Source organism: Oryctolagus cuniculus, chromosome X (assembly GCF_051225735.1).
Source record: "Oryctolagus cuniculus isolate XC-2025 breed Fujian yellow rabbit chromosome X, ASM5122573v1, whole genome shotgun sequence".
Classification (NCBI taxonomy): domain Eukaryota; kingdom Metazoa; phylum Chordata; class Mammalia; order Lagomorpha; family Leporidae; genus Oryctolagus; species Oryctolagus cuniculus.
In genome coordinates this window covers 129164542-129178369 of record NC_142888.1, presented here as the reverse complement: position 1 = coordinate 129178369, position 13828 = coordinate 129164542, and the positions used below count along the sequence as shown (strand labels likewise).

General features: G+C 44.1%; 1 protein-coding gene across 4 annotated transcripts in view; it reads left to right on the top strand.

The window, feature by feature from the left end:
• The window catches only part of CD99L2 (CD99 molecule like 2), a 101716-nt gene that overhangs the window by 53296 nt on the left and 34592 nt on the right, over positions 1-13828 (top strand). The gene's annotated exons all lie outside the window — the stretch shown is intronic.

The window sequence follows — 13828 nt, the reverse complement described above, 5'->3', positions numbered from 1 at the left end:
GCATCGTTAATGCAGAGGGTTTCGGTCTGCCTGCCCCCAAAACTGAGCTGCTTAGCTGTATGTTGTGTGGAAGGGATATAGGGTACGCTCTTATTTTCCATCATTTGAGCTGTAAATGTCTCTCATGAGAGTATTTGCTCCTGTCTCGAATTCGGCAGCTGTGCTTATTTGAATGCTATAAAAAAGTCAGCATAGCTCACGATCTCCATGGAGGTGGAATAGTTTTACTTATCAATGAGGGATTAAGAAATACTACAAAATTGTCTTTTGTTGAACTCTGGATGATGCATAGCAGAATATATCAGCAAATAGTAAGGCAATGGTTGAGGCTAAAATGTTTTATTCCTGGGTAAGACGTTACTTGGAGGAACTCGGTCTGAATGAGAAGCTAGGGGTAGGGGCTGGCATTGTGAAGGAGCTGATAAAACTGGAATCCTGTATGGGTGCTGGTTGTGTCTTCAGCCACTTTACTGCTGATGCAGCTGCCTGCTAATGCCTGGGAAAAGCAGCGGAAGATGCCCCAAGTATTTGGGTTCCTGCCACCACGCAGGAGGCCGGAGGAAGCTCCTGGAGTCAGCCTGGTCCAGCCCCGGCTGTTGCTGTCATCTGGGAAATGAACCAGAGGGTGGAAGATCTCCTTGACTCCTCCCCTCTCTAACTCTGACTTTCAAAATAAACCTTTAAAAGTTCTGAAGGATGACCCAGTGGGATGCCAGGTTTATGGTTTTGGAGGGGTTGGTAGAGAACTTTGAAGTATTGTTATTAATGCAAATACATGTACGTGATTAAAAGGATTTAAATTAATAGTGCAATGCTCTCTTCCTTGGACCACTATTCTAGTTCCCTAAACATAATCACTGTTAAGAGTTTCTTGATGTAAACTTCGAGAAAAATTTTACGGATATCTAGATATAGATGCACACACACTTGGAAAAGTACTTCTCTATGCTTTTCTTTATTTCATGCTACATCCTGGAGATGTCTCCCATGATGGCTTGTACCATTCTTTTTAACAGTTACACGATAATTCCTTGCACAGACAAGCCATATTTCCTCATCCCTCTTTGCTGCCCACTGGTCTGCTTCTGTTTCTTTTTGCTGTTGTAAGCAGTGCAGTGGTCGCCATTTGTGCATGCTTCTTGAGTTCATGCTCCAGCTGCTTTTCTGTAACAGGTATGGAGTAAAATTGTTGGGTTGGAGGATATACATATTTAAATTTTATTTTTTTGACAGGCAGGGTGGACAGTGAGAGAGACAGAGAAAGGTCTTCCTTTTGCCATTGGTTCACCCTCCAATGGCTGCTGCGGCTAGCACGCTTCCGCCGGCGCACTGCGCTGATCCGATGGCAGGAGCCAGGTGCTTCTCCTGGTCTCCCATGGGGTGCAGGGCCCAAGCACTTGGGCCATCCTCCACTGCACTCCCTGGCCACAGCAGAGAGCTGGCCTGGAAGAGGGGCAACCGGGACAGAATCCGGCGCCCCGACCGGGACTAGAACCCGGTGTGCTGGCACCGCTAGGTGGAGGATTAGCCTAGTGAGCCGTGGTGCCGGCCTAAATTTTTAACATTGAAATAATTACACACTTATAGAAAACTTGCAAGTACAATGCAAAGGGCTTGTCACCCCCCACTAACAACTTGGCAATAAGACAGCAGTGTCCTTCTACATTAGAAACAAGGACATATCCACAGTGTGAAGGTACTTCAGAAAATTCGTGGAAAATGGAATGAAAAGTAAGTTCATTCTGGTGCAAAGCAAACTTCAAAACAGTTTTTTCATAATATACATTTCCATAGCTTTTTCAAGACCCCCGCCCTGTAAACCATCAGAACCAGAAAACGTATTCTGAATACGTTACTACCACTTAATCCTCAGACCCCATTCAAGCCTCAGCAGTAGTTCTAACAATGATCAGTGCAAAGAGTTCATATATTGTCCACTTAGATTTCCCAGGTTTGATCAGTTTCGGTGTGTGTTCCCCCACGTGAATGTATGATTCTTTGCATTTTTGTTTTCCTGACTCATTTCAGAATTGGTTCCTGACGTTGTACCGATTACCTCTCCGTATGTCAGTGTGCATTTGCTAAAAACAAGAGCACCCTTTTCCTGACTACAGTAGTTCCATCACAATCAGGAAATTGACAGCAATCCAGGATTACCATCTGGTCCACAGACCCCATTCAAATTTTGCTGATTGTCCCAGTAATGGCCTGTATAAGATTCAGGATCCAATCCAGGACCACCTGTTGGATTTAGCTATTGTAATTTCTGATCTAGGGATTGCAGTCTCCCACTGTTCAGTGCTCATAGCAGTTGTATAGTGTGTGTTGTGGTTCATGATGGAAAGTGTGGTCTGATACCTATTAATCGCTCTTAGCAAGAACCGAAAGTCTGCCTTAGAATTTTAGAAGCTAGGTTAAGTGCTGTGACTTGTTTTCTTGGTGGATTGTGTTTTATTCACACAAAACATTCTTCTCCTAGTTAGAGATTGAGATCTTCAGTGTTCTTATTAATATTACCACATGTATTTCCTTCTCATTAGCATTTGCCTAATATATTTCCCCCAATCTTTTTTGCCATTTTTTCTTTCATATGTTTTATAAATATATGTATAGCTAAAGTTACTAGCATACAGTTAGATATGTTTTTTTAAAGATATTTTATTTGAAAGAGTTAGAGAGGTAGAGGTCTTCCATCTGCTGGTTCACTCCCCCAGATGGCCACAACGGCTGGAGCTGTGCTGATCTGAAGTCAGGAGCCAGGAGCTGCTTCTGGGTCTCCCACGTGGGTGCAGGGGCCCAAGGACTTGGGCCATCTTCTACTGCTTTCCCAGGCCATAGCAGAGGGCTGGATTGGAAGTGGAGCAGCTGGGACTAAAACTGGTGCCCATGTGGGATGCCAGCACTTCAGGCCAGGGCTTTAACCTGTTGCGCCACAGTGCCAGCCCCAGTTAGGTATGTTTTGATCCCATTTATCTTTTAGGATAAATTTATACTCAAGTTTTTTTTTTTTATTGAATGTTTTTCTTTTGGTGACTATTTTTGGATTTTGGTTGAGTTATGGTGGATGGTGTTGTCCTTTCCTGCATCTTTTTCTGATGGTGAAAAAAACGTGTATTTAGAATAAGCCAGCTGGACTCAGTTTATTTAAGATTTATTTTATTAATTTGAAAGGCAGAGTTAGAGGGAGAGACATACAGAAATCTTTGATCTGATGATTCATGCTACAAGTGGCTGCAGTGGCCAGAACTGGGCCAGGCTGAAGTGAGGAGCCTAGAACTCCATAAAGGTCTCCCACATGGGTGCAGGGGCCTAAAACACTTGGACCATCCTCTGTTGCTTTTCCCATGCACATTAGAATGGAGCTGGATTGGAAGTAGACAGGACTCGAACCTACACTCACATGGGAGGCTGGCAGCTTAACCCAGTGGCCCACAGTGCTGCCCCCCTGGACTCAGTTTAGATGATCCTAAGTTTGTTGGCACCCTCCAAAGCATCATAACCGGGAGCTAGTCAAACACGTGCCTTCTCTCCATCAGGCCTGATCAGGGTTTGTCTTGGACCACATCAATGTCATACAATTTCCTCACAGCCTGTCTGATCTGATGCTTGTTGACCTTAACATCCACAATAAACACGAGTGTGTTTTCTATCTTCCTCTTGATGGCATAGTAGAGGTGCTCTCTTGAGGATATTTGGGCTACCATAAGAGATAGTCTTAAGTCACCAGCACATAGGTGATATCTAGTGGGTTTTTTGTTTGTTTGTATATGTGTTTGTGTGACTGGACACCTTTCAGCTCTGCCTTCTTGGCCTTCAAAGGATATGCTTTGGCTTTTGGGGGCGGGCAGGAGCTTCCTTCTTCCCCTTTGACACTATCTTTGTGAAAAGCTCCTGTGTATCTTTGTTTTACTTATTTTAAGAATTATTTGAGAGGCAGAGCTACAGAGGGAGGGAGAGAAAGAGAGGTCTTCCATCTACTGGTTCATTCCCCAGATGGCCACAGTGGCCAGAGCTGGGCCATTCTGAAGCCAGGAGCTTCATCCAGGTCTCCCATGTGGGTGCAGGGGCCCAAGCACTTGAGCCATCCTCCACTGCTTTCCCAGGCCATAGCAGAGAGCTGGATCAAAAGTGGAGCAGCCGGGACTTGATATGGCACCCATATGGGATGCTGGTACTGTAGGCAGAGACTTAACCTATGCCACAGCACCGGCCCTCCTCTATCTCTTAATGTAGTACTTATGTTTAATTTTATGCTATAGGAAATTGATTTTTTGTAATAGCCTTATTTTTTTTGCATTCTTTTTTTTAACTTTTATTTAATGAATATAAATTTCCAAAGTACAGCTTATGGATTACAATGGCTTCCCCCCCATAACGTCCCTCCCACCCGCAACCCTCCCCTTTCCCACTCCCTCTCCCCTTCCATTCACATCAAGATTCATTTTCATTTCTCTTTATATACAGAAGATCAGTTTAGCATACATTAAGTAAAGATTTCAACAGTTTGCTCCCACACAGAAACATAAAGTGAAAAATAATAGATGATTTTTTAAATGATGATGAAATCAGATCAGACCTATTGTCAAGTTTAATCCCAGTGAGAGTCAAGTTGGGAACTGCTAATTTCTTTTTTTTTTTTAACAGAAGATCAGTTTAGTATACATTAAGTAAAGATTTCAACAGTTTGCACCCCCATAGAAACACAAAGTGAAATATACGGTTTGAGTACTCGTTATAGCATTAAGCCTCAATGTACAGGATTTCATATTTAAGTGCTGTGTAGTAGTCCAATGTGTACATATCCCATAATTTCCTTGTCCAGTCTTCAGCTGATGGGTATTGGGGTTGATTCCATGTCTTAGCTAAAAATTGCTTTAGCTATTTGAACCGCATTTCCACATGAATTTCAGCATCATTTTTTCTATATCTGAGAAGAATGTCCTTAGTCTTTTGATTGGTATCACATTGAATCTGTAAATTGCTTTTGGTAGTATGGACATTTTGATGATATTGGTCCTTTCAATCCAGGAACATTGAATATTTTTCCTTTCTGTATCTTCTATTCCTTTAAGTTTTTGTAATTCTCATCATAGAAATCTTTGACATCCTTCCTTAAATTTATTCCAAGGTATTTTTTTGTAGCTATTGTGAATGGGATTGATCTTAGATGTCCTTTCTCAGTCATGGCATTGCCTGTTTAGAAAGGCTATTGATTGTCGTGTGTTGATTTTATATCTTGCCAGTTTACCAAACTCTTCTGTGATTTCCAGTAGTCTTAGTGGAGTCTTTTGGATCCTCTATGTAGAATCATGTCATCTGCAGATAGGGTTAGTTTGACTTCCAACCTCCAAATTTGTATCCCTGTGATTTCTTTTTCTTGCCTAATGGTTCCGGCTAAAACTTCAAGACTAGATTGAATAGCAATAGTGAGAGTGGGCATCCTTATCTAGTTCTGGATCTTAGTGGGAATGTCTCCACCTTTTCCCCATTCAATCAGATGCTGGTTGTGGGATTGTCATAAATTGCCTTGATTGTGCTGAGGAATGTTCCTTCTATACCCAATTTTTAGTTTTCAACATGAAAGGGTATTGTATTTTATCAAATGCTTTTGCCACATCTTTGAGATAATCCTATGGTTTTTTCTTCAGTTTAATATGAGTCACGTTGATTGGCGAACATTGAACCATCCCTGCATATCTGGTTAATCCCACTTGGTCTGGATGGTGATGTTTCTGATGTGTTGTTGGATTCGATTGGCTAGTATTTTATTGAGGATTTTTGCCTCTATGTTCATCAGGGAAATTGGTCTGTAGTTCTTTCTCTGTTTAGGAATTAAGGTGATGCTGGATTCATAGAATTTGGGAGGGTTCCTTCCATTCAATTGTTTTTGAATAGCTTGAGAAGAATTGGAGTTAGTTCTTAAATGTCTGGACTTCAACCATGTAGCCATCAAGTCCTGGGCTTTTCTTTGTTGGGAGGGTCTTTATTACTAATTCAATCTCTGCCTTGGTTATTGGTCTGTTTAGGTTTTCTATGTTTTCATGGCTCTATTTAGATAAGCAGTATGTGTCCAGGAATCTTTTTTTTTTTTTTTTTTTTTTTTTTTTTTTTTTTTTTTTTTTTTTTTTTTTTTTAGGTTTCCTGGTTTGTTGGCATACGGCTCTTTGTAATAATTTCTGATGATCCTTTTATTTCTATGGTGTCTGTTTTTACATTACCCTTTTCATCTCTGATTTTGATTGGATCTTCTATTTTTTGGTTAGTTGGACCAATGTTGTGTCAATTTTTTTTCCAAAAGCCCAGCTCTTTGCTGATCTTTTGTATAGTTTTATTTCTTTGTTTATTCTTTTATTTAAGACTTATTTATTTTGAAAGCCAGAGTTACACAGAGAGAGGAGAGGCAGAGAGAGGTCCTTCATCCCCTGGTTCACTCCCTAATTGGCTGCAATGGCCAGAGCTGTGCTGATCTGAAGCCAGGAGCCAAGAGCTTCTTCTGGATCTTCCATATGGGTACAGGGGCCCAAGCACTTGGACCATATTCTACTGCTTTCCCAGGCCATAGCAGAGAACTGGATCAGAAGAGGAGCAGCCAGGACTTGAACCGACACCCATATGGGATGCTAGCACTATAGGTGGCAGCTTTACCCACTATGCCAGAGTGTCGGCCACCAGGTTTATTCTTATTTTAACTCTTTTCTCCTACTGGTTTTTGGTTTAGTTTGCTGCTGTTTTTCTAGGTCGTTCAGATGCACTGATAGCTCATTTATTTGGTGCTTTCCAATTTCTTGATGTAAGCAACAATTTCTATAAGCTTTCCTCTTAACACTGCTTTTGCTGTAAGTTTTGATATGATGTATTGTCATTTTCATTTGTTTTCAGAAAGTTTTTGATTTCTCTTTTGATTTATTCTATGACCCACTGTTCATTTAGAGCATGTTGTTCAGTCTCCATGTGTTTGCATATGCTCTAAGGATTCCTGAGTTGCTGATTTCCAGCTTCATTCCATAGTGGTCTGAGAAGATGCATGGTGTAATTTCAATTTTTTGAATTTACTGAGATTTGGTTTATGGCTGGCCTAGCATGTGGTAAATCCTAGCAAAAGTTCCATGCATTGGTGAGAAGAATGCATATTCTGTGACTGTAGGATGCAAAGTTCTGTAGGTATCTGTTAGATCCATTTGACCAATTAAATCTGTTGTCTCCCTGCTGATTTTCAGTCTTGATCTGTCCATTGCTGAAAGTAGAGTACTGACATCCCCCATTACTACTGTATTTGAGTCTGTCTCCTTTTAGATTTGTTACCTTTTTTTTTTTTTTAAAGATTTTACTTATTTGAGAGGTAGTTACAGAGGGAGAGACAGAGAAAGGTCTTCCATCCGCTGGTTCACTCCGCAGATGGCCACAATGGCCGGAGCTGCACTGACCCGAAGCCAGTTTTTTCCGGGTCTCCCATGTGGGTGCAGGGGTCCAAGGACTTGGGCCATCTTCTACTGCTTTCCCAGGCCACAGCAGAGAGCTGGATCGGAAGAGGAGCAGCTGGGACTAGAACCAATGCCCATATGGGATGCTGGTGCTGCAGGTGGAGGATTAACCTGCGTCACAGCACTCGCCCCAATATTTCTTTTAAATAGCCAGGTGCCCTATAATTAGGTGCATATGTTTATAAGTCACATCTTCCTGTTGAATTGATCCCCTAATCATTGCATAGTGCCCTTTGTCTCTTAACACTTTTTGTGTTAGTCTATTTTGTCTGAGGTTAGGATGGCTACACCAGTTCTTTTGGTTTTGGCTAGTATGGGATATCTTTTTCCGTACACTTTTTGTCTGCATGCATCTTTGTTGGTGAGATGCATGGTGAGATGTGTTTCTTCTAAGCAGACAATAGATGGGTTTTGTTTTTTAGTCTATTCAACTAGTCTGTCTCTTAACTGGAGAGTTGAGGCCATTTACATTCAAGGTGACTATTGATAAGTAGTCTAGACTATTGATAAGTAGTATCCAGAATTCTGTAATAAGCTGAGAGATGGTGGACACCATTTTGGACATAGGTGACAGGTGGTGTCCATGTGCCCAGAAACCAGCTGAGTGGAAACTCCTGTGTCTGGGGAAAACTGACAAGGGGCTAGGTGCTCATGATTTGGGAGGCTTGTATGCCAGGACTATGAAAACACTGTGGCTGTGTGGGAGGGTGCAAGGGTGTAGATGGCCAGGCACAATGACTGCCCAGAGACACAGCTATACCCCATGCCCTCTTGTGGAGTCGCAGAATTTGCACAAGTCAGGTGCATAAGGCTCCCACAGCCACTGGATGCAATGGATCCCCTCTGCCTCACAAGCCTGTCCCATCCACAGAGAGCCAGCTGCCTGTGAGCGCGCCACCTTGGCAGTCCAAACCCCAGAGCCTCTGATAGTTTTAGATAATGGGAGTACCTCACAATCCTAAGTAGGTGTGCATTCCCCTGTCAGCCCTCCCAGTGAGACTCAAAATCTGTGGCCACACAAATTTTTCTCTTTGGTAAAATACCCTGCTTGCGTGTGCAAGAGCTGTGGTAGCCTCTATGGGTGTTCGGGTGGCGCCTTCTCCCCGCTGGTTGCCAGGCGCTCTTGTGTGAGGATAGGGAGAAAGAAAGGTGCTCTTCCTTCACTGGAATAAGTGGGTTACCCTCAAAGAACAGTGTGGTCTACAAGGTTCTCCCATCAGTCTGCTCTCACCTTGCTCTCTGAACCTGGCATCTCCTCCAGCCCCTGATCGCAGTAGTAGTAGGTGGTGTCCCTGATCATTGCTGGGCATACAGTTTCCACGCTGCTCCATGGCATTCCGCTTCTTTCTGTAGAATTTCCACTGCAAACTCCTCTCCAATTTTCCCCTAGGAATGTGCTTTGTCTGCTATCTTCCCCTGGCCAGAATCAACATGTCTTTGTCCTACTCGGCCATCTTGGAATCTTGTTTGTAACAACTTTTAAAAGTATCCTTGAAATAAACAAACTTTTTATTTTGGATGTAAACACTTTTGAAAGTTCATGGAAAATATATATGATTTCAAAAGATACTTCAAATATCTATACTAACCTGTGTATGTACACATGTTTCTATTTCTATAGGCAACTATTTGTTTATAAAGCTAAACATTCATATTGAGGTATTCAATACTAATCCATTGTCACACACACCTTTCTAGCCTTCCCCTCTTATCTAGTCACCTCTCCCCCCCAACACTGATGGTGAGAGAACTGGATTCCAGTATTCACTATCCAGTTATTTAGGGAGCTTCAAAATTTCATGGGAAATAAAATTAAAACAAGCTTATTTTCATGCAAAAATGTTTTTTAAAAAAATTTACTTATGTGGCCGGTGCTGTGGTGTAGTGGGTAAAGCCTCTGCCTGCAGTGCTGGCATCCCATATGGGCGCTGGTTCGAGACCCAGCTGCTCCACTTCCAATTCAGCTCCCTGCTATGGCTTGGGAAAGCAGTAGAAGATGGCCGAGGTCCTTGGGCCCCCGCACCTGCTTGGGAGATCTGGAAGAAGATCCTGGCTCCTGGCTTCAAATTGGCACAGCTCCGGCCATTGCGGCCATCGCGGCCATCTGGGGAGTGAACCAGCGGATGGAAGACTACCCCCCCCCCCAGCCTCTCCTTCTCTCTGTGTAACTGACTTTCAAGTAAAATATTTTTTAAAAAAATTTTTATTTGAAAGGTGGATATTGATTGCATTTCTTTCCACTGTTTCACTCCCCAAATGGCAGCAATACCTGGAGCTGGGCCAATCTGCAGTCAGGAGCCAGGAGCTACTTATGTCTCCCATGTGAGTGACAGGGGCCCAAGCACTTGGGACAATTTCTGTTGCTTTCCCAAGCACATTAGCAGGGATCTGGATCAGAAATGGAGCAGCCAGGACATGGACTGGCACCCATGTGGGACGCTGGCGCCACAGACGGAAGCTTTACCTGCCATGCCACAGCACTGATCCTACAAAGTTCTGAAATCCATGCTTCTTGGAACTTTGCAAAAAGTTCATGGAAATGAGTATGCTGAAAACTATGCATGAATTGAAACATGTTTTGCACAAATACTTTTAATTTCATTTTCACAAACTTTTTGAAGTACCTTCATATTTGATCAACTCAATATACATGCTTGAGAATTGATAAACTGTATATTATTTTTTGAAAGCTTTATTTAGGGGCCAGCGCCATGGCACAGTAGGTTAATCCTCTGCCTGCTGCGCTGGCATCCCATATGGGTGCTGGTTCTAGTCCCGGCTACCCCTCTTCCAATCCAGCTCTCTGCTGGATTGGAGACTGGGAAGATGCACTTGGCTCCTGGCTTTGGTCAGCACAGCTCCGGCCATTGAGGCCATCTGGGGAGTGAACCAACGGAAGGAAGACCTTTCTCTCTCCCTCTCACTGTCTAACTCTACCTCAAATTCTTTTAAATTTTTTTGAAAGTCAGTTACACAGAGAAGGAGAGGCAGAGAGTGAGATCTTCCATGTGCTGCTTCATTCCCCAATTGGCTGCAAAAGCCAGAGCTGTGCCGATCCAAAGCCAGGAGCTTCCTCTGGTTTTCCCACGTGGGTGCAGGGGCCCAAGGACTTGGGCCATCTTCTACAGCTTTCCCAGGCCATAGCAGAGAGCTGGACCAGAAGTGGAGCAGCCAGGACTCAAACTGGCACCCATATGGGATGCCGGCACTGCAGGTGGCGGCTCTACCCACTATGCCACAGCCCTGGCCCCCAAACTGTGTATTTCCATGACAAACTACATACCACCCTAGAGAGAATAAATGCTGTCAGATTCACTAGAACATAGGGATGGGCAGATGGATCTGCTTTTGAGGACTAATTCTCTTGTGAAGTTTTCCCCACAGTGTTCTTAGTTCCATGTGATTAGCCAGAGCTGCTAGTCTAAATGAGGGTGTGAGGGCCCGGTGGGAGGGTACCTTAGATTGACAAAATGCACAGCAACGCTTGAGGCACTTGTGGTTTGAGGGCATGTAGGCGATCATCACTGAAGGTTTCTTGTGAGATTGTACTTTGTGTTCCAAACAGATGAACTCTCAACCTTCTAGTGGACTGAAACCTGGCGGTATTTTTTGTGTGTGTGTGTCATTGTTGCTGTTTGGGGCTTTAAATTTTCTTTATGTGAGAAGCAGAAAGATAGAGAGCTCCCGTCTTCTAGTTCACTCCCTGATGCCTGCAGTGTCCTGGTCTGGGCCCAGCCGAATTCAGGAGCTGGGAATTCAACGTCTCGCATGTGGGTGGCAAGAACCCAGTTATTTGAGGCATCATAACTGCCTTCCAACGTCTGTATTGTCAGGAGCCAGAGTCAGGGATTGAACACAGGCACTATAATGTTGGATGTGGGTCTTTTTTTTTTTTTTCTTGACAGGCAGAGTGGACAGTGAGAAAGAGAGACAGAGAGAAAGGTCTTCCTTTTGCCGTTGGTTCACCCTCCAATGGCCGGCGCGGCCGGCGCGCTGCGGCCGGCGCACCACGCTGATCCGATGGCAGGAGCCAGGAGCCAGGAGCCAGGTGCTTTTCTTGGTCTCCCATGGGGTGCAGGGCCCAAGCACCTGGGCCATCCTCCACTGCACTCCCTGGCCACAGCAGAGAGCTGGCCTGGAAGAGGGGCAACCGGGACAGAATCCGGCGCCCCAACCGGGACTAGAACCCAGTGTGCTGGCGCCGCAAGGCGGAGGATTAGCCTAGTGAGCCGCGGCGCCGGCCGTGGGTCTCTTAACTGGTAGTTTAACAACTAAGGTGAACGCTTGCCCCTGCTGGTTGTGTGTGTGTGTGTGTGTGTGTGTGTGTGTGTGTGAGGATAAGTTGTTGGTGGAGGGATATCAACTCAGTAAATGTTTGAGTAGTTTCAGCTGTCTAAAGGGAAATAAATCTAACAGTATGTCAGTATGATTGTTTCATATACAGATAATTCAAGTTTTAAAACATTAATTTTGGCTGGTGCCGTGGCTCACTTGGCTGATCCTCTGCCTGCAGCGCTGGCACCCTGGGTTCTGTCCTGGTTGCTCCTCTTCCAGTCCAACTCTCTGCTGTGGCCCGGGAAGGCAGTGGAGGATGGCCCAAGTGCTTGGGCCCTGCACCTGCATGGGAGACCGGGAGGAAGCACCCGGCTCCTGGCTTCAGATCGGCAAGCGCCGGCCGTACCCGCCATTAGGGGGGGTGAACCAATGGAAGGAAGACCTTTCTGTCTCTCTCTCACTGTCTATAACTCTACCTGTCAAAAAAATTAATTTTGGCAAATGTGTATTTATAAAGTACAAGTTGATGTTTTTATCTGTATATGCACTGTAGAGATTCAATCTAATATCACTCCAACTTGTTTTTTGTAGTGAGAATATTAAAGATTTGTTCTTCCCATAACTTTGAAGAAAAAATACATTCCCATTAACTGCACTCACCACACAGTACCATAGCTCAGTAAAATTTAATCCTTCAGTCCAACATCTCTCCTTTCCCCATCACTTCTCCTTCTCCCCAGACTCTAGTAACGATCTTTCCATTCTGTTCCTGTGGGGTTGATTTTTGTTCCACATACATGTAAAGCCAGTCAGTATTTGTCCTTTAAGATTTATCTTCATTATTTATTTGAAAGTCAGGGTTACACAGGGAGAGACAGAGGTCTCCATCCGCTAGTTCACTCCCCAATTGGCAGCAATGGCTGGAGCTGCGCTGATCCGAAGCCAGGAGCTTCTTTGGGGTCTCCCACACTGGTGCAGAGGCCCAAGGACTTGGGCCATCTTCTGCTCTCCGAGGCCATGGCAGAGAGCTGGATCAGAAGTGGAGCAGCTGGGTCTTGAACCGGCTCCCATATGGGATACCTGCATGGCAGGCAGGGCTTTACCCACTACGCCATAGTGCTGGCCCCTCAGTATTTGTCTTTCTGTGTCTGGTATATTTCACTTAGTACAGTGTCTACCAGTTTCATCCATGTTGTCACAGATGACAGGTTTTATTCCTTTTTAATGCTAAAATTTTCCATTTATATACCACAAATATGATTTATATATATATACCATTCATCTAGTGATAAACACCTGGGTTGATGCCATATCTTGGCTATTGTGAATAGTGCCGCAATAAGCGTGGGAGTACAGATGTCTCTGACACAGTGGTTTCATTTCCCTTGGATAGATATCCGGTGGCTGGATTGCTAAATCATATGGGGGCTTTGTTTTTAGTTCTTTGAGGATCCTCGATACTAAGTTACATTCCCGCAACCAGTGTTCAAGGGTTCCATTTTCTCCATATCCTCAGCTGATCTAACTGGATTAAGGTGACAGCCTGTTGTGTGTCTGTTTTCCAGAAACTAGGCAAGGCTTGGTTTATTGATGTATTGTCCTGTATCATCATGTAATATCTATTTCTAGACTTTAGGACCACCCCATGGAATGAATGTACTCCATGGACCAGAAAAGAGCTGAAGACTTTGCTTTTCCCGTAATCGTAAAGCTGTCACACACAGTCTAGGTGTGGCTGGTGCAACATTTTCCCTACCCCCGAAGGCTCCGTTCCCTGCGCCAACTGTTTATAATGTGCTTGGATCACTCACCGGAGAAACACTGTCAGCATCAACACTTAGCGGCATCTTCAAAATGCAATGTTTCAGGAATAAAAAGTTTACCTGTGCTGTTAGTCCAGTCATTCCGTATGGCCTTATTTCTGTACTGAGATCTTTCAAAATGTGTTGCTCTTTAGAGGAACCCTAAAGAGTTTTAGGGGTATAATTTTTTCTAATAAAAGGGAGCAGTGCGAGCCTGAGAGGCAGACCAGCGGTGAAGTCCAATCCTCTGCACAGCTCCATTCCCGGTGC